The sequence below is a fragment of the Ostrinia nubilalis genome, chromosome 2, assembly GCF_963855985.1.
Source record: "Ostrinia nubilalis chromosome 2, ilOstNubi1.1, whole genome shotgun sequence".
Classification (NCBI taxonomy): domain Eukaryota; kingdom Metazoa; phylum Arthropoda; class Insecta; order Lepidoptera; family Crambidae; genus Ostrinia; species Ostrinia nubilalis.
This window is the reverse complement of record NC_087089.1, coordinates 13670476-13698272: the sequence shown is the minus strand read 5'-3', so window position 1 is coordinate 13698272 and position 27797 is coordinate 13670476. Positions and strand designations below refer to the sequence as shown.

At 37.6% G+C, this 27797-nt stretch overlaps 1 protein-coding gene and 1 long non-coding RNA gene across 2 annotated transcripts in view; one reads left to right on the top strand and one right to left on the bottom strand.

Moving 5' to 3' along the window:
- The window catches only part of LOC135084517 (D(2)-like dopamine receptor), a 163015-nt gene that overhangs the window by 111143 nt on the left and 24075 nt on the right, over window positions 1-27797 (bottom strand). The gene's annotated exons all lie outside the window — the stretch shown is intronic.
- On the top strand, window positions 17863-18319 carry LOC135086895 (uncharacterized). The gene is made up of 2 exons (XR_010260634.1): window positions 17863-18003; window positions 18089-18319. It is a non-coding gene; the product is annotated as an uncharacterized LOC135086895 (long non-coding RNA).

The window sequence follows — 27797 nt, the reverse complement described above, 5'->3', positions numbered from 1 at the left end:
TTGTACTTACATATACATAGAAAACACCCAGAATAATACAAACATCTACAGAAAAATTAGTCCTATTTATTTTTCTCTGCCTGAAACACACAGCTAACGAATTTCGCGACAGCCCTGACATAAGCTATATCATCAGCATAACTCCAGCGCACCTGTACCGCGAAGCTGTATCGTTCCTCAAATGAAGGACCGCAATATGTGGTAAATATCGTTGTTAGCAAAGTGATTGTATATTGTATAGTACGAGTACGTCCTTTGGCGGTCGTTAGGGAGAAGCCACACGGTGCGGTGCGGTCGCGGCGCGGCGCCGGAGCGGTGCCTTTGCAGCGTCCTGCATATAAAAATCATTGATATGCCAGACGGTGCGTTCCGGCGCCGCACACCGCAGGCACACCCCGCACTTCGATTGAGCGAGACGGTGGCCGTTGCGGCGCCGCATACCACCATGTGTACAGTGATGCGGCAAAATGTTTGGGGTGCGGCGCACCGTGTGGCGTCTCCCTTAGGCATTTTATGTTAGCGCTGAAAAATTCTGGCTTAAGTCACACTGAACATTGGTTTTGGAATTGAGAAACTGAAAAGAAAATATTTTATCTTGTATTTTTGGTTGAATTTTTTTTATATAGGGTGTTCCAAAAACTTTTGTATTTCTCAAAATTAGTTCGAGGTAGAGACACGTAGGTGGCAGGAACTATGAATCGATTCATGCAATTTTAATCATGAAAGAGCGCTGTACAACTCAAAACTCGTCTGTCTTAATAGGACTTGAACCCAACACCTCTCCGGGTGACTGCTCTGAACACCTTTATTGGATTGTCTATATCTATTTACATTAGGTATACTAAAGTTTCATTGACTGTCGTATAGCCAAAAGACTAGACTATTCTACGGTATTTCCTATCCTTAAATTTTCTTTTCCTACTTCCTACTAATATTATAAATGTGAAAGTTTGTATGGATGTTTGTTACTCTTTCACGCAAAAACTACTGAACGGATTTTGATGAAACTTTACAGTATTATTATTTATAACCCAGAATAACATATAGGCTACAAATTATGACGATCTGTGACAATCTAAATTTCACGCGGGTGAAGCCGCGGGTAAAAGCTAGTCTCTTAATAAAACTCCACATGCAACTGACATTTCTCACTCGGTAGGTTAGATCTTTAACGGTATCATCTCCAGGGCCGGCTTTAACCTACTAGGGGCCCTGGGCATTTAAAGATTAAGGGGGGCCCTTATAGGGTTGCCAGGTCCTAAAACACAAAAGCCGGACATTTTACCCTAAAAGCCGGACATTTGGCCGGACATTTTACCCTAAAAGCCGGACATGTCACGGGGGGGGGGGTGCAATTAGTGTCGTAGCTTACGAGTGAATTCTATCATCATCGGTTGCCCAACATCCTGATGCTTGCAACCCTAGGCCCTTATCATCTGGAAAAAGGTCTTATTAGCAGAAGGGGGGGCCCTCGGTCGCGGGGCCCTAGGCACGTGCCCAAAGTGCCCAGTGGGAAAGAGGGGTCTGAACATCTCCTCTATTGCTTTGTCTCCAAGATCACCTATTTCTTCCACAGTCAGAAAACAAAATCATAAACATCGATTAAGAAAATTAAAGAGCTCCATTTCCTTTTCTCACCTGGCAACCTTGAACCGTATATGGCGGCGAGCCAACCGCCATTGTTAGCTTGTCAACGAACGAAATGAATTTTTAAACTGTTTGTGAAAAGAACTAAATTGAAGAACAGTTGGCAGCAAATCCCTACTAAAATATTATAAATGCGAAAGTAAATCTGTCTGTCTGTTACGCTTTCTCATCTAAACACTGAACCTATTTTGATGTAGGTAATTTGGTTTAGAGATACTTAGTTTGGGTTCTGGAAAAGGACAATAATAATGATAGTTTTTGTCTGTCAGACAAAATTTCCCTCGGGCGAGGCCGCGGGCCAGAATGGGTATAAAGTTGTAAAATCGCCCCAATTAGAACTAATTAAGATACCATACTTTGAAGCTTGGTATGCTGTGATCTGGCGGGCAGGCATCCTACTAGGTAGTATAGGTCGAGGGAAGAGCCTGGATGCGGGAAGAGCCTGGATGCGGGCAGCGCAGGACCGTTCATTGTGGAAAGCCTTAGGAGAGGCCTCTGTCCAGCAGTGGACGTCATTTGGCTGAAACGAACGAACGAACGATGCTATGATCATAGAGGCTGTGATACATTTAGAATCCTAAACCTTAAGCCTTGGATACACTTGGGAGCAAAATGTCCCTAACCACGCGCAAAATACCCTTAATTTGTCTAACCACCGGACTAAATCGCCAGCACGGTTGCGGGTTCGAATCTCCAGGGGGTCACCCGTTTACGTAATGAATAGCAGCATTTATATGTACCAACCATATGGACATTAGTAGAATTTATTCATACCAATTAAACTTCAAAGCGCTTTATTATAGATATTCCTCTAAGCGCACCCATTTTGAGGCGCACCTAATGAAGCGCACCTTACCTATTCCTCGAAGTGCACCTATGTTTACCAATATCAGAGTTTTCTATGCCAATATAAAGATTAAGAACTTTATATTTACTAAGATGAATAAAAAGTACCAGGGCAACATAACATAGCAACAAGCAAGCAAGCTTCTGGATTTTGTTGCTAATGTATAAGCAGACTTATTCGGAAACACTTACCTATACTTAAGTTTGATTAATGTTCTAGATATTCAGACTATACCCTGGACTTTGTATGAAAAACAGCAGAATCATCTCGTTTCCAATACAAAAGAACAATTTGGAAGAAAATCTAGCTACATTTTGAATTTCCCTTGCCAACATTGGTTGTAAAAAATATCTACCTACATTTTGGAATTTCTTGCCAACCTTTAACCTAAGTTTATTGCCTAAAGTGAGATAGTTTGATGCCACAAGGTAACCCTGACCTTCGCGACATAACTGTCACAGTGTAAATGAGTATAGTAAGCTTACTATTATATGAGAATCAACATAGAATAGCACCAGAATTACCATACATAACATAACAAGCCTAAGGGCTTGTTCCCACGGTAATCCAGTTTTGCATTACTGGATCCCTAGACTGTAGTGTGAACACACATAATGTGTTTGAATAAATTCTAATTACAAATTCGAACGGATCGGTTTTTTGCTGAACACTGCATAAGGTATATTTAAGTAAATGTTACTATTAACTCTATTACTAAACAGAATCCCTGGACAAACAAGCCCTTACCTGCCCTTACTGCTCCTGGCGATCAAGATATTGCAATAGGAGTAGGTGGTGGGATTTATATTCCCCTTTAACCGAGTGATTAACTACTGGACCTATCTCCACTGTGGTACGATCTCGTGGCTTTGCGCCAGAACCGTCACAGTACCATTGTCCGCATGTCAACGGCAAATGAGATGTGTTCTATTTATTTGCTTTCTTGAAGCTTTAGGTACGTGTTATGTCCACGTTCTAACATTAATATTTTAACTTTATTTCATTTAAGATTACGGAAAAATGAAATGAGGCTATTATAAAATCGTTAAAAAGTGCAAAATGTACCTTATAGCATGCTGAGAGGTTGCCATTTCGGTTATTGTTAGAACATAGCATAACTCATAAAACATACGTATGTTCAAACTGTGTAATTTTGCTTTACGAACCGAATAAACGTGTTTATTGCTTTCTTTCCTTCTTTCAAACATTGTGCCTCTATTTCAAAAGTTTACTATAAATATAGATGCAAACTAGTTTATCAAATTAATTGTTAATGAGTTTTTTGAGCAATGAATACCTATTCTTCCATTGCTAACAAAGCTAGCAAAATAAACATTTTTACAGACATTTACCAACCCTGAAACTAAACAAATTGGGGATACGTACGAGTAGGTTTTTTATATCAATTCGAGGCGGGTCCATTGATTTGGATACAAACCTTGTTAGCAATAGTTTTCCGGACGAACTCCGAAATGAGGCATAAAAGACAAGTTACGAATCTCATACAGAGTGTACAATAGAACTGGTCAGACCTTGAAAGTAAGTCAAACGAATAATATGTGATTATGCAGGTACATTGTAAGTACATAATTACTCTCTTTAACTGCACTATGGAATCTGGTTTCTAAAAATAAAATTTGATTTTTTTAAACATGGGAACCAAATTTAATGATTTTTGGACCATGATTTATTCAGAATATTTACTTGTAATTAACAACTGTATTACAATTTGATTTATTGTTAAAGGTATGAAAATTATTCGATATGAAAATCAATACCTAAATATTATCAGTTTAAAATTTCCCATTATTAACTATTTTAAACTGATAATATTTAGGTACTGATTTTCATATTTTACTGGATTTCATGATTTTAAGCACTAGGTACTTTACTTTACTACACCCTATATTACAGTCTGTAAGGGACACGATGACAAAAACTAAATCTGTAAACTTACCTACATCGCTTTACCCAAATCGGTATCATTAGTCTGTATAGATTTTTCTAGTTTTTCTCAAAGAAAGTTTCCCTGAAAAAAGTAGCGAATCTTTTATTCACTTATTTTCACTCTACTAGACGCTTTTTGTACAGTAGAAACGATGCTTGCTTAAGTGAAGTAGCAAATCGAACGCGCAGCGTTGAATAGAGCTCTGTGATTGGTTCGTGTGTCACCCTGTACATCCACGCGCACTGTGACACATCATAGTAATGTTTGTGAATACAGGCGTTACAGTATTAGGTCAGTATTTTTAATTTCATAACACCAGAGAGAGTAAGTACTATTCAGTTGAACTTTATACAGTTGTAATAGAGTGCTATTTTGCAGCAAAAATGTATTTCTAGTGCGCGGTCGACTGTATTTACTTCTATTATACTTTACTTTATCTTCTTGCCATCGCTGTTTTCAAAAATAGATCAACTACGAGTTGTTTCGTTCATTTCGAAACGGAAAATCTGTGAAACACAAACTAATTAACTCTTGAAATTAGCAACAGATCCAAAACACGGTTTATTTTTTCAACGAGATAGAATAACAAATACCACAGTGAAGATAAACAAAGAAGCATCACTCCGCACCTTGTGTATAATTAAAATTTCACGGATGAAAAAAGTTTCATCATTTTAACCAGAGAACGTCCAATGCTGGACAAAGGAAACTCTTAAAAACTCAAAACTCATTTATTTTTGCAAATAGGCTTTTAAAAACCACTTTTACACGTCCCAGTATTAACCCTACCACTGCTTCTAAATCACAACGACCGGTCTTATAGTACTTATAACTATCGGCACACTATGCTATGGGTGGAGGGTTGGTAACCTGAGACACAGGAATCTTCCTAGTTCAGGTATAAACCCACCAACATTCTTACCTTTTGTTTTTCCTGATTGTTTGTTATCATAATATTATCTGTTATGTTGGTGAGAAATAAACATTACTTTACTTTACTATCGGTAAGCTTACTTTGTAGGTGCATGTTCGTAGCCGACTCCACACTGTAGCAGACGACGTCGTGTCGACGCAATACATATGTATAATGATTTCTATGAAATGGGATCCTAACTAGTGATACGTCTGAAAGTATTTCATAGAATTGTTTTTTTAAATCTCCGGCTGCATTACCGGAGTAGGGTTTTTAAAAGATAAATAGGGATGATGACTGGGTAATGAAATCGAAATTCTATTTAGTCCGTCAGACAGATAATAAACATATTTTCAACACATATTTTTTATTTTTTTCATAATATAATAATTACAGTACAATAATGTGCATTTTGAGAAAATACTGATAGCTTCTCGCTAACTTATACGAGCAAACTTGAAAAACACGTTCTTTTACACGACCCAACATAACTTTTTAACATTAATTTTACAACTTTGGAGGTAAAACTTTGGTTTTTAGAGGTACTCTAAGTGAGTACATATTAAAAAAGAGCCCTACTATAATGCTCGCCTATTATCGAATACATGATTCAGGTCAATGCACCAGTTTACGACCGCTTCAATGGTAGCCCAACCAAGGACGGAGGTCGCCTTTCCTGCCCTTCGTGTTTACAGCTTCCTTACAATTTATGGGGTAACAACAATAAATACCTTGTATTTACTGAGGTAAAAATATTTTCGATCATACAGCGCAGTTTGATGTTCGGTGAAAAACAAGGTTAGTTTATGTTTGTTTGTAAGTGCATGTTACAACAGTTCAGTTTTTGAAATAACTTTATTACGAGTAAATGCCGATAAACAGGAAGTTTTATAATGTGAAAAACAAAATGCAAAACATTACAAATCCAAATTTCAGGTTAAATAATATTACATACTGTTAGCGCCATCTATGGGCGCAAGAAAACAACTCATGACGTCAAAGGCGCGGAACCAGAGTGAAGATCGCAGCTAACTTCGCGCCGCGCCGCCCTCCTGTCAACTTCAAATCGAACGTTTCTAACACTCGACAATTTGATCTCGTTGCATACAGTCTGTAAACCTGTCACTTTAAATAAACGTTAAAACCGTAATTTCAATAATAATTAGTCATTGAAGAGACCCTTATTCCTTCATATATTCGAAAGTCTGAGCTCGAAACATGTTCCTTCGCGCCGGATGACATGTTCCATCGCACCAGCTGACGGGATTCAAGATACCACAGAAGTCGATACCTGTTGCGTGTCAAGAGAGAAACCCTGTGAAAGAAGCAGCTCTGGAATAACGGTCAGGTTAAACCACTCCTTTCCCTTCCTATTTTAATCGATTTGTGCTAATATTGTGTCGTGTTTGCGGATTTCAGTCGATATTTCAACCGTTACAACTACCTACCTACGTTGTCGCGTTGGTGGGTGCCGGGTCTGCCTATTGCAACGAGCGTCGGGGTGATCTATACGATTGTAAGTACCTTTTGTTTCCTAAATTCTTCTCAAAATGAGCGAGGATAGCGATAGATCAAAGCTGAATGTACCAAAGTCAAGAGAGGGTAGTCATTCGCCTTCTAGAGAACTTAAATTAACCGTTTCAGACCTCAAAAAACAAAGAGGAATTCTGAAAGGTCGTGTAACTTCTTTTGAAAGCTATATTTTAAAATTTCAGAATTTGGTTATTACAAAATGTCAAGCAGTTGAACTAAATTTAAGAATTTTGAAGTTGGAATCAGTTATTGATGAGTTTTACAAAATTCAAGATAAAATCGAACAGTTTTGTGATGATAATGATCTTTCAATAAATATTGAGTACCGCGAAAGCTTCGAAGAACAATATTTTCGAAGTGTTTCTGTCGCTAAATTAATTATAGAAGACCAAAGTAATAACCAAAATTCGGTAAATACGCAGGCTTCAAGTGACAAAAATGCATCGTTACAAATTAAATTACCTGACATCAAATTACCCTCTTTTAGTGGTTCGTATGATGACTGGCTCGAATTCAAAAATTCGTATTTAACGATGATACACGGACGGGCAGATTTAAATGCGATTCATAAATTTCACTACTTGCGGTCATCACTTAGCGGTAGTGCTTTACAGGTTATAAGTGCATTAGAGTTCACAGCAGAAAATTATACCCACGCATGGGAATTGTTACACAATAGATTTCAAAATGATCGACTTTTGGTGCACAACCATGTCAAAGCCTTATTCTCGATACCTAATATAAATAAGGAATCTCCTTTGCTCATTAGAAAACTCATAGATTCTATTTTGCGAAATTTACGTTCATTGAAATCGTTGGGCGAGCCCACAGAATCATGGGATACACTAATTATATACTTAATTGTCTGCAAACTTGATTCTTCGACCGAACGCGAATGGGAAACTTATAAGGGAACACTTATTTCTGGTTTTCAAGGCCAAGAAATTAAACGTAAATTAATATTAAACGACTTGTTAACATTCCTGAGAAATAGAGCTGATTTGTTGGAAATGGTGAACGTTAGTAGTAACGCAAATAGTGCTCATAGTTTTCACAAGCCCCCTCATTCTCATTACAATAAATATCAGAGTAAACAATTTCATGATTCGAAACCGCAGGTAGCACAAACACACACGCAGAGTTATGTAGCTACAAATAACGGGAAAACAACCAAACGTAACCGTTGTTGTGAGATGTGTCGCGGAAATCATGCTTTATATATGTGTAGTATGTTTTTGAATTTATCAATCGAGGATAGGTACAAATTAGTAAATGAGAAGAAACTTTGCTATAATTGTCTGCGCGGTGGCCATTCTATAACTAACTGTTATTTCGGGCCGTGCCAACAGTGTAAATGTAAACACAATAGCTTGTTACATAAAGAATTAAAAGAAAATACAATGTGCAATGTTAACTCTGAGTCAAGCACATCTCAAATAAAGTCGACCGTAATGCATTCATCTTTAGGTTCGCATTGTCACGATAATTTAAACACCGCTCAGCTGACTACTCAAACAGAACAAGTTTTGTTACCTACCGCGCTAGTTGAAGTGATCGACGAAAACAATATGCGACACACAGCCCGCGCGCTTTTAGATAGCGGTAGTCAGCATTGTTTTGTATCAGAAGCGTTTTGTAAACGAATAAATTACACGAATTATATACAGTCCATTGTTCAAATTTCTGGAGTGGGACAGTCGGTCACACAATCCAATAAATTATGCGATTTAAATATACGATCAAAATTAAACGATTTTTATACGCTTATTCGGTGTTATGTTTTGCCATGTAATATAACATCATTCTTGCCAACAATGAAGATTAACGTAGAATCAATACGAATACCTGAAAATATTCAACTTGCAGATCCTACTTACAATATACCCTCTGAAGTTGATTTATTGATTGGAGTGGATGTTTTTTGGGATCTTTTAAACGAAAATAAAATACGATTAGCATCGGGATTATATTTACAAGATTCAAAATTAGGTTGGGTCATTTCAGGACCTATTTATACGAGTAAATTGCAATCGAAAAATAATACCGTCCGATGTAACTTTATTCAAAATGTCGGCATAGATTTACAATTAAAAAAGTTTTGGGAATTAGAAGAGTTATCAAAAAAACACACTCTTACTAATTCCGAACGTGAATGCGAAGAGATATTTATAAATACAACTAAACGTGAATTAGACGGCAGATTTTCAGTACGTATTCCACTGAAAGATTCAGCCGATTCTTTAGGTGACTCCTATACGACAGCTTATAAACGATTTATTGCATTAGAACGAAAATTAGATCGTACACCTGATTATAAACGCATGTATTCAGATTTCATGAAAGAATATCGCAATTTAGGTCATATGACTAAAGTAGATACGTACACTTGGCCACATTATTTCCTCCCACATCATGGGGTATTTCGTGAGAGCAGCACAACCACCAAACTAAGGGTTGTTTTCGATGCTAGCTGTGCTACAACTACGAAAAAGTCACTAAACGACATTCAGCATATTGGCCCTAAGCTTCAAAATGAGGTGTTTTCAATTTTGTTGCGCTTTAGACAACACCAATGGGTTGCATGTGCTGATATTGAAAAAGCTTATCGACAAACACTCATACAACCCGATCAACGAAATCTACTACTAGTACTGTGGCGAGAAAATTCGTCAGATCCAATTGGCATTTATCAATTAAATACCGTAACGTATGGTACTGCATCGGCGCCGTACTTATGTATACGATGTTTACATCAGGTTGCGCATGAATGCGACGATGCAGTGATCTCGCGTGTTATACGGGAGGACTTCTTTGTAGATGACCTTCTCACATCACACGACGATTCTAAAACATTGATTGAGATCTGCGAAAAAACGTCATACATTTTGGGCCAATACGGTTATTTATTACGCAAGTGGACGTTAAATTGTGATGACACAACCGCTGCGAAAATAAAGAATTTAGCTATAGGCGAACACACTCAAACCAAAACATTGGGTTTAGGCTGGCACAATAGGGATGATGAATTTCATTTCACAACACAACTTACTTCGTTTGATACGTCATCATTGACTAAACGCAATATGTTATCAGTAGTCTCGCAAATTTATGACCCTTTAGGCTTTCTTGCGCCGATTGTGATCGTAGCAAAAATACTTTTACAAAAGTTGTGGCTGTGTAAACTCGATTGGGACGATCCCGTTCCAAACGATGTCTCAATTAAGTTCACAAATTTTGTTGATTCAATTAAAAAATACTTATACGAAATAAAAATTCCACGATTCATAAGGAGTATTCATATTAAACGTTTAGAATTACATATTTTCTCAGACGCGTCACATGAAGCTTATGGCGCTTGTGCTTATGTACGATTAATACTGAATGATAACACTACACGAATGAATTTACTATGTGCAAAAAGTAAAGTAGCACCGCTTAAAACTATCAGCATTCCTAAATTGGAGTTGTGTGGTTCGTTGATAGGTGCACGCTTATATAAAAATATTATCGATTCTCTAAGCTTAACATTCGATTCTGTTTATTTCTGGACAGATTCGACCATCGTCATTGGTTGGTTAAGTATGTCACAGCATTTACTCATAACATTTGTCCAAAATCGAGTCACAGAAATTAATGAACTAACAAATGACACATTGTGGTTTCATGTTGAAAGCCAAAATAACCCAGCTGACTTAGTGTCAAGGGGTTTAAACGCTGTCGAACTGAAAAATAATAATTTATGGTGGCATGGTCCCAGTTACTTGCATTGTTCTGAATGGTCACCTAGCAAACAACCAATTACATATTGTAGTAAAGACTTACCTGAAACAAAAACTACAAGCGTAAGTACTTTATGCATCAATTCAGAAAACATATTCGATTTTGATAGATTCTCATCTTTCAATAGATTAAAACGTACGGGGGCCTACTTACTTAGATTTATTTATAACGCGCGTAATAAACAGCTGAGGCGAACCGGTTCCTTATCTGCCGCTGAGTTGAGCGAGTCGCAGCAAATGTTGTGTCGATTCGCACAGATGCAATCTTTTCCCTCGCTTTATAACAACTTACTCAAGGGATTGCCTTTAGAAAAATGCAAGGAATCTAATAAAGTTATCGGTTTAAATGTATTTTTAGACAGTTCTAAAGTAATTCGTGTTGGCGGGCGACTTTGTAATGCGACCAACTTTGAGTTTGATAAACAACATCCGATGTTGTTGTGTAGCAAAAGTCGATTTACAATACTTTTGTTTGAATATCAACATAAAACGTTACTTCATGCGGGACCTCAACTCATGTTGAGCACTATCCGTGAAAGTTGGTGGCCGCTAGCAGGTAGAAATCTTGCCAGGAAGGTAGTACATCAGTGTGTAACGTGCGTTCGTATGAAAGGCAATGTTTTCAAACCTATAATGGGAAATTTACCCGTGGAACGATTAGAGTCAGGTTTTCCTTTTTTACGTACTGGCGTAGATTATGCCGGGCCAGTCTTTATACTCAATCGCAAAGGGCGAGGTGCAAAATTAATTAAAGGTTATATCTGCCTATTTATTTGTTTTGTAACACGATGCATTCACTTGGAACTCGTAAGTAGCTTATCAACAGCTGATTATATTTTAGCTTTAAAACGTTTTATGTCTAGACGAGGGAAACCTCAAGAAATATTTTCCGATAATGGAAAAAACTTTGTCGGTGCAGAAAAAGAATTTCCGCTTTATTCTAATATTAATTGTAATAAAATAATCGATATAGCTGCAAATGATGGTATTACATTTAAATTTATTCCTCCCTATTCTGCTCATTTTGGGGGACTTTGGGAAGCAGGGGTCAAATCGTGTAAGTATCACCTGAGACGCATACTAGGCAATGCTAATTTAACATACGAGGAGTTTAGCACGGTATTAGCACAAATCGAAGCCGTCCTGAATTCCCGTCCTTTGTCATGTTTATCCACAGATCCCTCCGACTACCTTCCCTTAACTCCATCCCACTTCCTCATTGGCCGCCCCCTGACCGCTCCAGCCGCTGTTGACATCACCGAGGCACAGACTAGACGCCTGACACGCTACGACAGGATCGAACAGCTTCGCCAACACTTCTGGAAGCGCTGGGCCACTGAATACGTCACTGAGCTTCAAATTCGAACCAAGTGGAAGACAAACACAAATGAAATAAAACTGGATAGTCTAGTTATAATCAAGGATGATCAACAACCACCACTCAAGTGGAGATTGGGAAGAATTGCTGAAATTTTTCCCGGCAAAGATGGAGTTGCACGCGTCGCAAACATTCGAACATCGACTGGAATAGTGAAGCGGGCGTTTTCAAAACTTTGTCCTCTTCCGCTTCCTACAACAAATGAAAATGAAGATTGCATCGCTTCAATCAACAATCAATGAAACTAAACGAAGATCGAAGAACCTACTACCGGACTACATTTTGAAAGTCAATCATGAGCTTTCAAGGCTGGCGGTATGTTAGCGCCATCTATGGGCGCAAGAAAACAACTCATGACGTCAAAGGCGCGGAACCAGAGTGAAGATCGCAGCTAACTTCGCGCCGCGCCGCCCTCCTGTCAACTTCAAATCGAACGTTTCTAACACTCGACAATTTGATCTCGTTGCATACAGTCTGTAAACCTGTCACTTTAAATAAACGTTAAAACCGTAATTTCAATAATAATTAGTCATTGAAGAGACCCTTATTCCTTCATATATTCGAAAGTCTGAGCTCGAAACACATACTTTCTAAATCGATTCCCCTATTAGTCACCAGTGCCTCTACCATGAGTTGCCATCGAAAACTTGTATTCGTATACTACAGTCGATAGAGTTTAAACGTGGATCGATGAAGTTTGCATTAAAATCATACCATGAGTTTAATTACCGTATTAGTCCAGTAGAATTAGCTTTTAAATCGGAAATAATTCCTACAAAAGACTTTATTGTTTTAATGGCTTCATTGGTTGCCCATTAAGACTCTCCTAAGTTTTCGACTTCGACGGAGTTGTGCTTAAGTGGTGGGGGCCCCCGAAAGGGGCATTTTTTCGGTTTTCCGGTTATACCGCGTAAAGGACTTACCCTATCAAAAAGTGGTCTTCATGACGGTTGAAGGGCACTTAATCCTGCATTTAATAAGACCAAATTCATATGTTTTGGACAAACCGTTCTCGCGCTAAAGTTCGGCAAAGTAGAAAATATACGTATAATTAATGACCCTCTCCATGTCCAATGGTTTGTTACCCACAGGCTTCCAAGTCTTGAAAAGGGCCACCTCAACCAGTGTAACCCTATCAAGGCTTACGAGCTTGATGCGCCTATCCTTGTTCGTCCCAGCCGTTCCTTAACTGCGGTTGCTGCACCTCTTCCTGGCACTCACCTGAACGACTCTGTGTTACCTACTGTGGCTGCCCCTCTTCCTTGTATCCTCCTGCATGACTACGTTGCCTAGCCGTATGCCTGGTCTAAGGTTCGACGCCAAAAATCAACAACAACAAGTTCATATTAAAACGCTGAAGAGTTTTTTGTTTGTTTGTTTGAACGCGCTAATCTTAAGAATTACTAGTTTGATTGAAATCATTATTTTTGTGTTGAATAGCTCATACATTGAGGAAGGCTATAGGATATATGGGTATTTCTTCGGAGGCAAAATTTTCGATGTCTTTGGGTATAGTTCTGTAACCAACTAACAAAATGGCATGCAATATTTTTTTTCGTATAGCTTAGCTATAGCCCTATCTGGCGCAAATTACATTTTTTACATAATTGCTGTCTTTATACAAAATAAAAATATTTGAAGTGTGATTCTCTGATTCATATGGTGTGTCCGTTAGCCATTTTCCGGAACAAAATGGTTGATGTAGCATTTTCCTTTTGATATATCAATATAAATTAAAATTATTTCGAAAGCTAATGAGTTGTCCTTCTACAAAAAAAATATGTCATAATTTTAATTAAGTTAGTTTGTTCGCAAAAAAATAAATAAGCAGTGTCCGGCATAAAATACTGATTCATATGGCGTGAGCTGATCTTGACCATAACTGGTCAGGTTTTAATCATGAGAGTCTGGTTTCTGGCGTGGAGGCAAGCCCATCTTGCAACGGATGATCTAGAAGGCAGACGTGGAGCTGGTTGGCTTAGAACCCGGTGTGATGAAGGCAAATACTTGATTCATCTGTGCTTGGTTCAGGTGGCATGCTGATTACAATGCCTACTTTATAAAATTACATTATTGCATTAAAAATCTAATCTGTCTTTCTTGTGATGCTTTTGGGTTATAGATTCATGTAGAAAAATGACAACACTGTAGTCTGTATGTATGACGAGTTTTGCTCGATTTTAGGCAAAAAACTGATTTATCTGTGCGTGATTCATATGGTCAGGGCCCTATATGAATCATAAAATAAATTAGTTTTTGGTCTTTCAAGCACCAAAAAAGGGTTTTTTAACTAAGAATGACATCCCAGACTGCATATTACTTAAGACCAGGTGCGATTGCGGTCTTGTTATGAATAAAAAAAACATTATCATTTGTGTTTAAACAGTAAATAAGTAGTATATCCGTAAAGCTAGTAACCATAACACAAGCATATTTGTTGCTTATTTTGTAGCTAAATGGCGCTGTATGAAATTGCCCAACGATTTATTTATTTTTATTATTATTTCAGCTACACTTATGGCGTCCATAGCACATAATACTAAACTGCTGAGCATAGGCCTCCAATGATTTCGAGATTAACTGATTGCCATTGCCAGAACCTCTATAAGCTCATCTCACCTTCTTCACCTTGTAGGTGGACGTCTTAACAACAATAGCTTGGATAAGTGATACAGCTCGGTAGAGTCATCTAAAATACCTTAGTGCCATAAGATGAAAGTCTACATCCAGTGTGTGTTTATCAATGATGACAAATTGTATTGAAAAGCGGCCTCTCACTGTGAATGAACCGATGTTTTTTATGAAATCGAATCTGAAATGAGGAGATCCGTAAACGATCTAAAGTCGCATGGTGGCATAGTCCGATGTTTTAGCAAACTGAAGTGATAATGGGCAGGACACATAGTATACAGAAATGATGGCCGATGGGATACCACGTTTCTGGAGTGGAAGCTACGTGCCGGAAAGCTCAGTGTAGAACGTCCTCCCACAGGAAGGCGCAGCATGCAGGCCGCTACCAATCGGTCATTATGTAAATCATTGGGAGAGGCTTATGTTCAGTTGAAATGATTATGATGATGACAAAATATTATGGATGTATAATAAAGTTTCAAAAAAATGTTTTTTCACGAATTATTTTGGAATCGTTGCATTTTTTCATAACAACAAATCATTGTTTTGTTATAATATGATTATTTTCTTAATTTAGAGCCAATTGTACATGAATATCATAAATTTTATTTCTATTTTTGATTAATATGTAACAAATTCTGATTCATATGGGCACAAAATATTTGAACGTCGATATCTTGAAAACTACTTTTCAAAAACGAGTCCCTTATCCAAATATATGTTATTGGGTGTACCTATTTTCATATGAGTCTATGTTACAAACCTAAAATTGAATTTGAAATTTGTCCATATGAATCAGCCGAAGAATGCGATTTCGAAGAAGTGCCCATATACAATCACTCTACGACTAATAGAGGCGAAGCAGTAAAGAAAAATGTTGCAAGCACGGGAAATAGTATTTAAACTATTTTCACTCGTACGAAGTTAATTTTGTGGCGTCGAACCTTGGACCAGGCATATGGCTAAGCAATGAAATCGTACAGGAGGGTACAAGGAAGAGGGGCAGCCACATTAGGTAACACAGAGTCGTTCAGGAGAGTGCCAGGAAGAGGTGCAGCAACCGCAGTTAAGGAACGGCTGGGACGAACAAGGATAAGCGAATCAAACTCGTGAGCCTTGTTAGGGTTACACTGGTTAAGGCGACCCTTTACAAGGCTTGGAAGCATGTGGGTAACAAGCCATTGGACGTGGAGAGGGTCATTAATTATACGTATATTTTCTACTTTGCCGAACTTTAGCGCGAGAACGGTTTGTCCAAAACATATGAATTTGGTCTTATTCAATGCAGGATTAAGTGCCCTTTAACCGTCATGAAGACCACTTTTCGATAGGGTAAGTCCTTTACGCGGTATAACCGGAAAACCGAAAAAACGCCCCTTTCGGGGGCCCCCACCACTTAAGCACAACTCCGTCGAAGTCGAAAACTTAGGAGAGTCTTAATGGGCAACCAATGAAGCCATTAAAGCAAAAAAATCTTTTGTTGGAATTATTTCCGATTTAATCAATTTTAGTGTTTAATTCTACTGGCCTATATACTTTACTCGCCAGCGATAATTCGATGGTTTTGTGATGTTATGTTGGTGAACATGTTAACGTATCCAACTTCACACTCTATGAATGGATGAATGAAAGAACGAATGCCGCTCCTTTCTAACTATATAGAAAAGATAGAGTAGGAAATAACAAAAATGTCAAAAATAACACTGCAAAATTTAAGTGTCCTAGAACAATGCTTAAAGCTGAATTAAAATGATGATTTTAAATTTGTATTGTTTATTTCTTGTCATTGCGACTTTGACGCAGCTGTTGTCATGACAACAGATAACAAAACATGTTTTGTTGAAGGATTATTGATGAATAATTTTCCACAAAAAATGGATTTTAACCACGATAGGAAAATGAGAACCTGCGCCTATCCGTTTAAACCGATTGTAGAATTTATGGAAAGGTAAGTTAAGTAAAAATAAACATACTATGTAGTGGAGGAATTTCGAAATTAAACGAATAATTTTGAGCTGTTTTTTTTGGAGAAATACAACCCTTCCAGCATAACTTCCACGTGCCTAGCTAAAATTCAGTAATATGAGTGCTAGATTTATATTTTCTAGATACAATAAAGTTGTTTTTCTATCCCTTTCAGCACGAGAGAAAAATTTGACGATATCTAAAAAATCGCGTTAGTTTCTGGGGTCTTTAGGATCTTAGTAAATAGAAAAAAATAGCGAAAAAAATCAGGGGGTGACTTTAACCCCCCTAAACCCCCCCGCACGATCGTATCAATCCGTCATGAACCTATGAATAGCTATTTCATTACAATTACAATTTAAACTAATTAAAAAAAGACATTTCAGATATAACGAGATTTATTATTCTTCATAAAGACATGATATCGTAATTAGATACTAATTTCTGCAAAAAAATTCAAAAATAGCTCATGGCCCTAACCTAAAACTCTGTCAAAACCTGAATTTTGGGGGTAGTAGCAACTTAAAATTGAACATGAGCCTTCGTTTTTAATAATAACTTTTTTTTTTAATCCCAGATGTCGAGGCTATTATTCAATAACACATGAGGTTAGATATTTTCATAAAAGGGATCATTTTGGTTCATCTATTGGTACTAGAATCCTGGTATCCTCTCGATATTTTCACTGGTGGCTGTATTTTCTACAACGGATTTGTACTATTTGGTGGTTATGTGTCTCGGAGACATTCTTGAGTTTATTCTAGAGTAAATCTGATGTTCAGGCCTTTAAAAGATTCGAAAGGTTTCCATTACTTACATTACCAAAAATTCAAACATCGTCCCGACATGCACGCTCGTGCTGTAGAACTTTAGGAGTACCTGGTACTCGGCTTCATCTAACTTTTTATAAAATTAAAGCGAATTATATTTTTTAAGGATATAATTTAATTAATACGCACAAAATTCATTGAAATCCACAAAAGAAGTAATTTAAATAAATTAATACTTTTCACGCCTCCCGTAGTCAGGTACACGTCCATCTTTGTCACTCAACACAGCACCGACTGAACGCCATTGAAAGTTTTTGTATGAAAAATAGCAAATATATCGAACCGTACGATCGATCGGAAGCGTCTTGGCGCGGTAAAATTGATTTACCAATTCACTAGATTTTTTCAAAGTCGAACGCACTTTCGTATTATTCTGTGCTGAAAGGGCTATAGATATGGCGATCTGAGTAAGCCCACTGAAGGGCCCCAAGAAAGAGCCAACAATAGTCAACGGTGGGTGGAACTAACGGACACGCGAACGTGAAATGCTGATGCCACCGGCGACACGAAAACTACTGAGAAATTGAGAAAAGTGTGTATAAATACCTACAACTTTATTCATTTTGATTGCTTTTATCTTATTTCGTCATTATTATTTGTAATGTTTATTTGTTAAGGTGTGGAGTGACTTTAAACATCAAGAAGAAGGCAACTCGCATACACAGAGCTGCCAAGGGAACACTGGATTGGTGGCGGTCCAGGTTCTTCCCTGAAGCCAAAGGATTTAGAGCAGAGTGCTTGTAAATAACTACTTGTAAATTAAATCCATAATAAAGACCTAGGGTAACTGGATGGATATACCTACCTTATTATTGTAAAACTTAAGATATTATAATTAATTAAATACATTATATTGTTTTAATCTTTCATGGTCACTAAACATACATGGTAGCAATCTCGTCAGTAATAATAATTAAGTAAATACATATCCTACTTAATATTAAAAATGCGAAAGTTTGGATGTCTGGATGTTTGTTACTCTTTCACGCAAAAACTACTGAACGGATTTTGATGAAACTTTACAGTATTATTGTTTATAACCCAGATTAACTATGATTATGACGATTATTATGACATTATGACAGGCTATAATTATGACGATCTGTGACAACTAAATTTCACGCGGACGAAGCCGCGGGCAAAAGCTACTTGAAAATAAAATGATTTATTTTTATTGACTATTTATTTCACAAAACCTAATAGGTAGGTACCTACATAATACACAGACTGATTAAAAACAAAAGTAAATTTCAACTTATGAAAATACATGTTCATTGTCGGATTAGCTTTCTATCATGATCTCGTAAGGCTGCGTTTCCACCAGAGATGTGCGAGGATGCGTAGCGAAGGATGTGTTTGTAAAGAACCAATAGAATCGCTTCATTTACCTCGCCTCGGTCAGCACATCTCTGGTAGAAAAGGCTCAGGCTGTACAACAATAATGAGCATTTTCAAAATCTCTGCTACACATCCTCGTACGATACATTTTCCTCGCACAGCTTTGGTGGAAACCCGCACACATTTTCACAGCACAGCTAGACATCTTCGCACGACACAATTCCCTCGCATATCTCTGGGAAACGCAGCATCCTCTCCCTCCCCCAAGGATCTCCACAATGTGCCCGCATCCAGGTTCTTCCCGCGACCTTCACCAGATCGTCGGTCCACCTAGTGGGAGGTCTGCCCACATGCTGATAACATGTTCCATCGTAATAAACTTCTTTCCGACATAATTTAATAAAGAAAACACCTAAAATGACCTAAAACCACAATTTTATTTTGCTTTTCACACGTCAATAAGCCAGTGAGTTACGTTACTGTGACAGCTAAGGTATTTTTCGATGACATCTTTGAAAATTGCAACTCATGGTAAGTTATTTGTATGAAACTTAATAAAAACTTTAGTCGCTATCGTATTCATTTAGATAGGTTTTTTACCTAACGATTTGAGATGAACTCATGGTAGTGTTTTTAGTTTTGCTGTGGTTCAGCTACTAACCGCTAGAGGCGCTGTACAATTTGCCATACATTTTTTTACGCCCTCGATAGCGAGATGCTCGGTAGGTAAACTCATGGTAGAGGCACTGTTCATGTCCCTCACTCTAATCGTGTCCAAAAGATGGATCACACTGAAAAATCAATAAAAAATAATCATCCGACACACTACAAAATTTAAAGCTCCCTTTATATGCCCTAGATATGACAGATGTCACTTCAAGTATTTTCCACTATTTAACAAAAACCCCTAAAACAAACGCGCAGAAAGGTCGGTTAAACGCTAAGAAGTAACATGACCCTACCTAGACATTTATTTTTTATTGAATATTAAAAAAATATTAAAATATTGTCTTTCATTCCTTGGCGATTCCCAAAAATCACATCACGTCTGACATTTAGTGAACTGTTTGTTTTCCTAACATTAAAATAAAATAAATTAGTCATGCATGACAGACAACTCAGTGTCAGTCTGTAAAACAACAGTCTACGAATATTGCCAGCCCAAAAAAACTGCCTATTTTTATTTGTTGCCGCCATAACGTCATATTTCATATTCCTGAAACACGCACTACATTATTCACTTGTCAACATATTCTATTTTGGCACTTGGCGCTTGGCAGTGATAGAAACCGGTTTGATTACCAGAGGAAGCATAAATTAATATGCTTATAATAATATAGCTTTTTGCAGTAAATTCACGCTCACACCTCCGGAGGAATATACATCCTTTATAGTAAAGGTCTAAATGGGTTAAACTTAACAAACAAAAATAAACTATGCTACACCAGCTCTTAAAGCGCAATCTTCGTTTGTTTTATTAACGTAGCAACAAATACTTGTAATTGAAATAAAAGAAAATAGAATAGAAGTAGGTACCGATTTTGGCCATCATTAGATCGATTTTGGCCTCTCTACATTTTAACTAATATTACATACCAGCGGCCGCCCGCGACTTCGTACGCGTGGATCCCGTTTTACCCCCTTATCGGTTGAATTTTGCGAAATCCCGTCTTAGTGAGCACCTACGTTCTAAAAAATTGATACTCATAATAATAGGAAATAAATGGGGGTTCCCCCATGAAAAATTTGAGTTTCCTATCACTTGTAGTTTTTGAGATTTCGTGATGAGTGAGTCAGTCAATCAGTGACCTTTCGCTTGTATAATAAATATAGAAATGTAGAGTGACCACAAACGGGGACTCTACCCTATCTGAATTAGTGTCAGCATAATAGTTCTAATAAATTGGCTATATAGAATGAACTACGGGTAACACTTCAAATTGCTATTAGCACAATACTCGTACTTTGGACAGGCGCCATTTTAACACACTTTACTGCTTGGAATTTAAGTAGAACTACCGTAGAACCGCCTCTGTGGTCTAGTGGTAAGACCACCTGATTCAGACGCAGAGGTCCCGGGTTCGATTCCCCGTGGGGGCAGATTTTTCTGTTCGGTTTGGTTGGTGGTAGGGCTTGTTCTAAGTCCGCCTGGCTAGCTATCACCATCTTACCTAAGTCTGTCGCCATAACAACAATGTTAACAGCGTTGTTGTGCTCCGGCAGTTAGAGGTAAAATAGCCAGTTCCTCTGTGGTTGAGGATTCCGGGTGAAGCTCGCTTCCACCTTCGGCCTGATCATCACTTACCATCAGGTGAGATACAAGTCAAGAGCATTCACGTTGTGGATAAAATAAAACTATTCAAAACATACTACGTAGTTTTTGTGTTCAATGGGTCTAGTTCATGGGATTTTTTTTAAACCTTCCATTTGGAACCTCGCGGTAGATAAGCGGACCCGGTACTGACATACTGACAGTGTGGGATTTGGAAATTGGAATGAAATAATGACCGACGAAATGTGTCGACATTATATACAACTTTGTATTTTGTATAATTCACTGCAGTAAATGAAAGAATAAAGTAAGAGCAATAAAGAATTTGAATTTGAACAATTTGTGAAGCGAAAGATCTATTTTTCTGCAGAACTAAGTATAAGTACTTATTGAAGGTTAAATTCGGATCGCATTGGCGGCGATAAGTAAATTGTTCAACATAAATCAATTAAATACCATTAAGCCATGAATAAAATAAATATAAAAGAGATACGTTCGAAAATTTCACAATCCATCATACCTATATTGTTTGAATTCCCATGAGTCATGAATTTACATCATCTCAGAACATAATGTGATTTACGACACGATACGTAGGTAATACTGAAATTTCTAGCAAAACACATTAACGCCCGTATTCACAAACAGAACTATGAGGTCTCACAGTGCGCGTGGACGCACAGTGTGACACACGAACTAATCAGTGGGCTGTGGGTGAGTTTACATCAAACGCACTCACTAGTGAGATATAAACTCACACTAGATCCTCTGAGCTCTATTCAACGCTGTGCGTTCGATTTGCTGCTTCATATAAGCAAGCATCGTTTGTGAATACGGGCATCGTCTGCTTACCATGAGTTTACGGTGTGCTCGCTAGCGAGTTACGTCAAAAAATACTTTGAAGATTTCTTGAAAGTAGCCGCTACGGCGCGGCGCTGTACAATTTTTCATACATTTAGGCGGTTTTCACACTGCGCCGCGCTCCGCCGCGGAACGCGTGATTTTCATATAAAAAATCACGCGCGCGGACGCGTTGTCAGTGTGAAGTGCCGCGCGTGTTTTCTATACAAACTGAGGTACTTGCATACAATGATTAAATCTGTCGCCCCGCGCTCCGTGGCGGAGCGCGGCGCAGTGTGATAACCGCCTTAATGTAAGTTTTTTTATGCAGTCGCTAGCAAGCACGTAAACTCATGGTAAGTATGTACACAAATACAATATTGTCTCGAATGTTGGTCGTTAGGAAAGCTTTAAAACATTGGAAGGGTTTCGTAAAAGTTTCGAAACACACGGAACCCTTATAAACCACTCACGTGGTATTTCAGCTACCTGCAGAACTTTTATGTAACTTTCTATTTTAGGAACAATTCGAGGGCCAATTTGTTACATGAAATAGTATGTTTTGTTCCTAAAATAATTATCGTTTGTCTATGCATAAATGAAAAATTAAATAGCAGGTAGATCATGGTGACTGAGTTTGTTGCGGTGCTTCTTCTTAGCACTTGTCAAATGTTTGTCTCGAAGCGCTGGTAGGGTATAAAAAGAATGGGTCATGTCAAGGCTCCTTAAGAGCATTTATGATGATTTGTAAGAAGTAATCTTATTAGTCTAAACAATTATTATGTTTGATTTTGAATTAAATAATCAACTAACACTAAATATGGCTCGTGTGCCTCTCACTCTTTCACTATATATCTTTATAAAACAGCTAAAATGTAAACCCTATACATTTAACATGGAAAAAGAGTTTCTGTAACATTTTCGCTTGCCAAAATAAGTGAAATTCAATTGGTGACATCTCTAACTCCGATCTATTAGATTGATGTGTTTTCGTGCGCCGTTTCCAACTTTTTCAATAAATGCCGATCCGAGTGTAGAGGGATCTAATTTCAAATATCTCATTACTTATCTCGTAAGATATCTAACGCCTGTATTCACGATTCAACGATGCTTGCATAAGTGAAGCAGCAAATCGAATGCACAGCGTTGAATAGAGCTCTGTGATTGGTTCGTGTGGGACACGCGTCCACGCGCACTGTGTGAGACCACATAGTAATGTGTGTGAACACGGGCGTTAGGACCTCTGCAAAAATGCTACTTTTAGGCTGAGCTGCACCAACTTACTTTGACCGTAATTTTCACAATAACCGGTGCTTTTTGTATGGAGTTTGACAGATTTTTGACGTTTGTTAAAGTCAAAATAAGATGGTGCAATTCAGCCTTACCATGCCTATATGTTATCCCAAAGTGGTGGTGGTGCTCTAGGGCTTGAAACTTTATTGGACGTGTACTATAAGACAAGTGCCCTAAAAAGGGCCTACAATGGCCTACATACAACGCGATCGAGATTACTGCGCTCGTCCCGTCCGTAACAGAATCGATGTGACGTCACGGCCGCCAGGTGCGCAGTTAACTCGACTGGGTTGTACATTACAATAAATAATTTGAATAAAGATGTTGCTAAACTTAGCATCTCTGTTAAACCCTTAGATAAAATGTTGAAAGACGCTATTTCAAACCTAAGATAAATTGTTAAATGCGCCTACTTACGCCCAGACAAGTTTTGTAAAGTAATTTAAAATGTTCCTGTCTTCTTGTCAAGCGAATTTAAAGCAATTGGACATTTAATGAAGTTAAAAGAATTAGCATACAATAAATGAAACATGATTTTACTTTCAGACTGTGATATTTAATGGCGCATATTTTAAGCTTTAAAAGATAACGTTCGGTAAAGAAAATCTGCAAGACTTGGAGCGAGATCAAACGCGAGGCTCAAGACCGAACGCGATGGAGGACTGTTGTGGATGCCCTCTGCCCCATCTAGGGGACATAGGACCTTAAGTCAAGTAAGTTAAGATAACGTTCACAACGTGTTCTGCTTCTATTTTTAAGGTGGATCTCATGTATAATGCTAGGTGGCCATAGCACACTGTTTCTTTTAGAGGTCGACTTTTGACATGTTGTCAAAAGTCATAGAAAGTACAACACATCGACATGATTCGTTTGAAATAAAGCCGCTGACACCTAGCCTCCGGGATGCCGGCGGGCTTGGTGTATAGAATTCTTTAGAATAAGGTCTGTCCTATGAATTAGAAAGCAACACGACACGACAAACAGTAGAAAAAATTATAAGCAATTTTTATATAGTTGTAAAATTTTAAAAAATATAATAATATATTAGTATTATATAATTATTATAGCCAGTATTATTCGGCTTTTTTAAAAAAATGATTCATATTGGCGCTGTCTATAATGTTATCATTACTCATCATTAATAAAATGTTCCCTAGAAAAAAACTGCTGATATCAAAACTGAATAGTCTATGCTGAAATGTACCTTGATTGGTACACTATCATCCACATCCTATTTGCTGTTTCTTGAAAAGATGAGTGAAAGACGGAAATGAATGGTCTGATTCTACGTTTACAGTTTTTGTCAGGCTGTCTCTTACACTGTAATATAAATAGCATTACTCAAACCCATTTATCTTTCATTCAAAAGAAAAATATTTATATGTAATAGGTAACATCTGTTACTGTATTTAGGTCTAAAATCATGGGAGGTATTAAGGGACATTTTATGCTATTTATATACCACAGTTTATTTTTGTATTATAAATTAAAAGTAAGAACGACCTAGAATGACAAATAACATGACAATTTGGATAACCAATAGAAGCAAACAATGGCCTTAGACCAGGGTAGTTAGAAAGATTTGAGGGAGACCTTTGCCCAGCAGTGGTACTAGCCCTTCAAGCCTCGCGAATCGAGACACAATAGATAATAATCAATTGTTACCCGGTCATTATTATTATGCGGCTTAAATGTGCTAGTGTAGCACCTTACTGTACGAGTGTGTCTAAAAATTTACATATCAAACGTTTTTTTCCATGTGATAATAATATTTATATCTTAATGCCCATAAAATCACACTGTATAACATGACAGTAAACTTTCATTTTCATAGTAAGTATATCAATAGGAAAAAACCGTAAAGAACCTTTTTATGTTAAGCAAAGAAAGCGTCCCAAAATTTCGTTCGTCCTATTCATAGTACCGCATTGAATTGAAGCACTTTGTGTAATTTCTTACAACCATTATGGGACTTGAATTACAGACGCTTTTAAATTAAAGAAAACTCCCAAGAAAATGCATGAAACTGACACTTTTGCAAATGAAACAAGAAACGTGTTCATTTTTCCTCCGACACAATTTTCACAATGGAGAGAAATAAAATCAAAGAAAGTTTTCAGAGTCGACTCGGTCATTCGTTTCTGGTATTTTTCTAGCCAGCCGGCAGATGGAGACTGGACTATATTAGTTCTAGCTTTTTAATGGGACCTTGGATTATATTCTGTATTTGATGCGAATAAAATGTCTGTAAAGATTAAATAGTGTGAAATTTAAAGAGTACTGGAAAACTGTCACAAATGTATGTAGATAATATCGGAGTCCAGATAGAGTTCAAGTCGGATCGGGCAAGACAGAACCATTAGTCATTAGCAAATAAAAAAAATCGGTATATCCGCGTGAAGCTTAATCTAAACTGTGCTCTAAATAATGTAACTGACATTAAAGACAGATTTGATGTTGCATCAGTACCTACGTCCAATATATTATACAGGCAGTGTAATAATTATGCTAATTCATCCAATCAAAAACAAAAAAACGACTTATTATATTAACCTTTCAGTCTTTTTTTAACCCTTGTCGAAATTCCAGGCATACTTTGTATTAATTCGTGGCTTTCCCTGCGGCCGACGTTGATTGGCGTCCGTGAGTTCCGACATCTCCCGGGCTACCCGGTTTGGTGAAAATACCTTCAAATAAATCATTTATATCAGTCATACCTACCTACTTATATCCATATACATACAGGGTGGACCAAAAATGTTTGCAAATAGCAACACTTGATTTCTCGAAAACGGTTCGAGGTAGAGGCACAAAATAAGTAATAGTACCTACTAAGATTGAGGGAGGGAATGAGTACAATGAATAGAATTGAAAAACAGGCCAACAGTTTGACTAACATTATTAATTTTAGTTAACTAACATTTTACGTCCCACTGCTTCATAAATGCACATTCTATTCTACCCTCTAAAACAGTAGAAAAACTGTCTGAAACCCATTTAAAATCAAAATCCAAGATAGAACCCGCGGGCTAAAGCTATTTCATCAATAAATATTTGTTTTAGCTGAGAAGACTGCTTAATATCCTGGTACATTTACTTGATAACAGAAAGTTTTATTAAGATAAAAAAATCCACTAATATAAATATTTATTTGACAAAGATCTTCTACAGGCTTACCTAACTTTTGGAATAAGATACGGATGGATTCGAAGTTTGTATGATGAGCTGGGGCTTGTGGAACAAAAATAATGTTTGAATTTATTTATTCATCACGTAGCGTAGCCATATTGTACACTTGTATAGACGACAACACTTCAGACCACATTTTTGTTGCAAAAACGGACTTATTACCAGTACATTAAGATACCACGGTGTCAAGCTTAATGTGCCCTCGCCTGTACATTCTGCGTCTGCTGAGTAGGTACGTTTTTGTCCGATTATGAACCGTCTCACAAGCGAAAGACATTAATTGCTAATAGTTATGTAAAATTGTCGTATCAAATAGAGGCACATTCAGCAAGCTCACGTACTAAAATCAGAATAGCAAAAAGGGTAAAAAGTTTTTATCCATTAAAACCAAAGTAGTTAAATCGAAATCGTCCCACTGCATTTTATTTACCTGTGATTTCACAATAAAACAATTTGAATTTGAATTTGCAGGGCACAGGGCTCTCTTTAAATAAGGTGTTCCTCGGGTCATCGGGTCACTCGGTCATAGTCCACTGCTGAACATAGGCCTCCCCCAATGACTTCCACATCGCACGGTTGGTAGCGGCCTATTCAGCGCCTTCCTGCTACGTTTATCAGGTCGTTGGTCCACCTTGTGGGTGGATGTCCCACGCAGCGTTTTCCGGTACGTAGCTTCCACTCCAGAACCTTGCTGCCCCGTTTACATTTACTGTCCATCAAGAAATAAAACAAATGCACCAAGACTATTGTGCCTTCCTTTATTGTACCACAACTCGGTTGTTAGTTTACGCAGCGTGATTCAATAACTAAACAAATAATTCAATTTAAATTATACCGTTACCAGAACTATTAATTCGTGAATTAATATTGGGTTTGCTTAATTTGAATAGGAATAGAGTATAATTAATTCATTTCATAAATACGATGATTGAATATTGAAAACCTATTTATTGGAATTTCATGACATCCTCCAATGGGAAGTTAGTTAGAAATGGCAATGCCAGATTTTGTATGGAAGGTGGCGTCTTTTTTTTTTCGCGCGGCCATCGGCCAAACTTTGTTTTTTGATTACAAAATAGTGTGATAAACCAAACTTACTATGACATGTATACCTCTAAACTCAGTCTGAACTGAGTTACGAGCATTAGAAGTTTGATGATTTTACATACTAGTTTGATGATTTTATACACACCAATTTATGGTCGAAGGAAGCGCGGGATGTTTGATCCGAGCAATCCGAGCGTCATTATTGTAGTGTGCGTGTGCACTCATGGATGATTTAGCGTGTACCGATAACACTCAACTCAAACATTAGCGGAAAAATGGTGGGGCGCGTCTTCGTGGATGAAACGATGTATATTCTGCCACTTCATCATCATCATCATTTCAGCCAT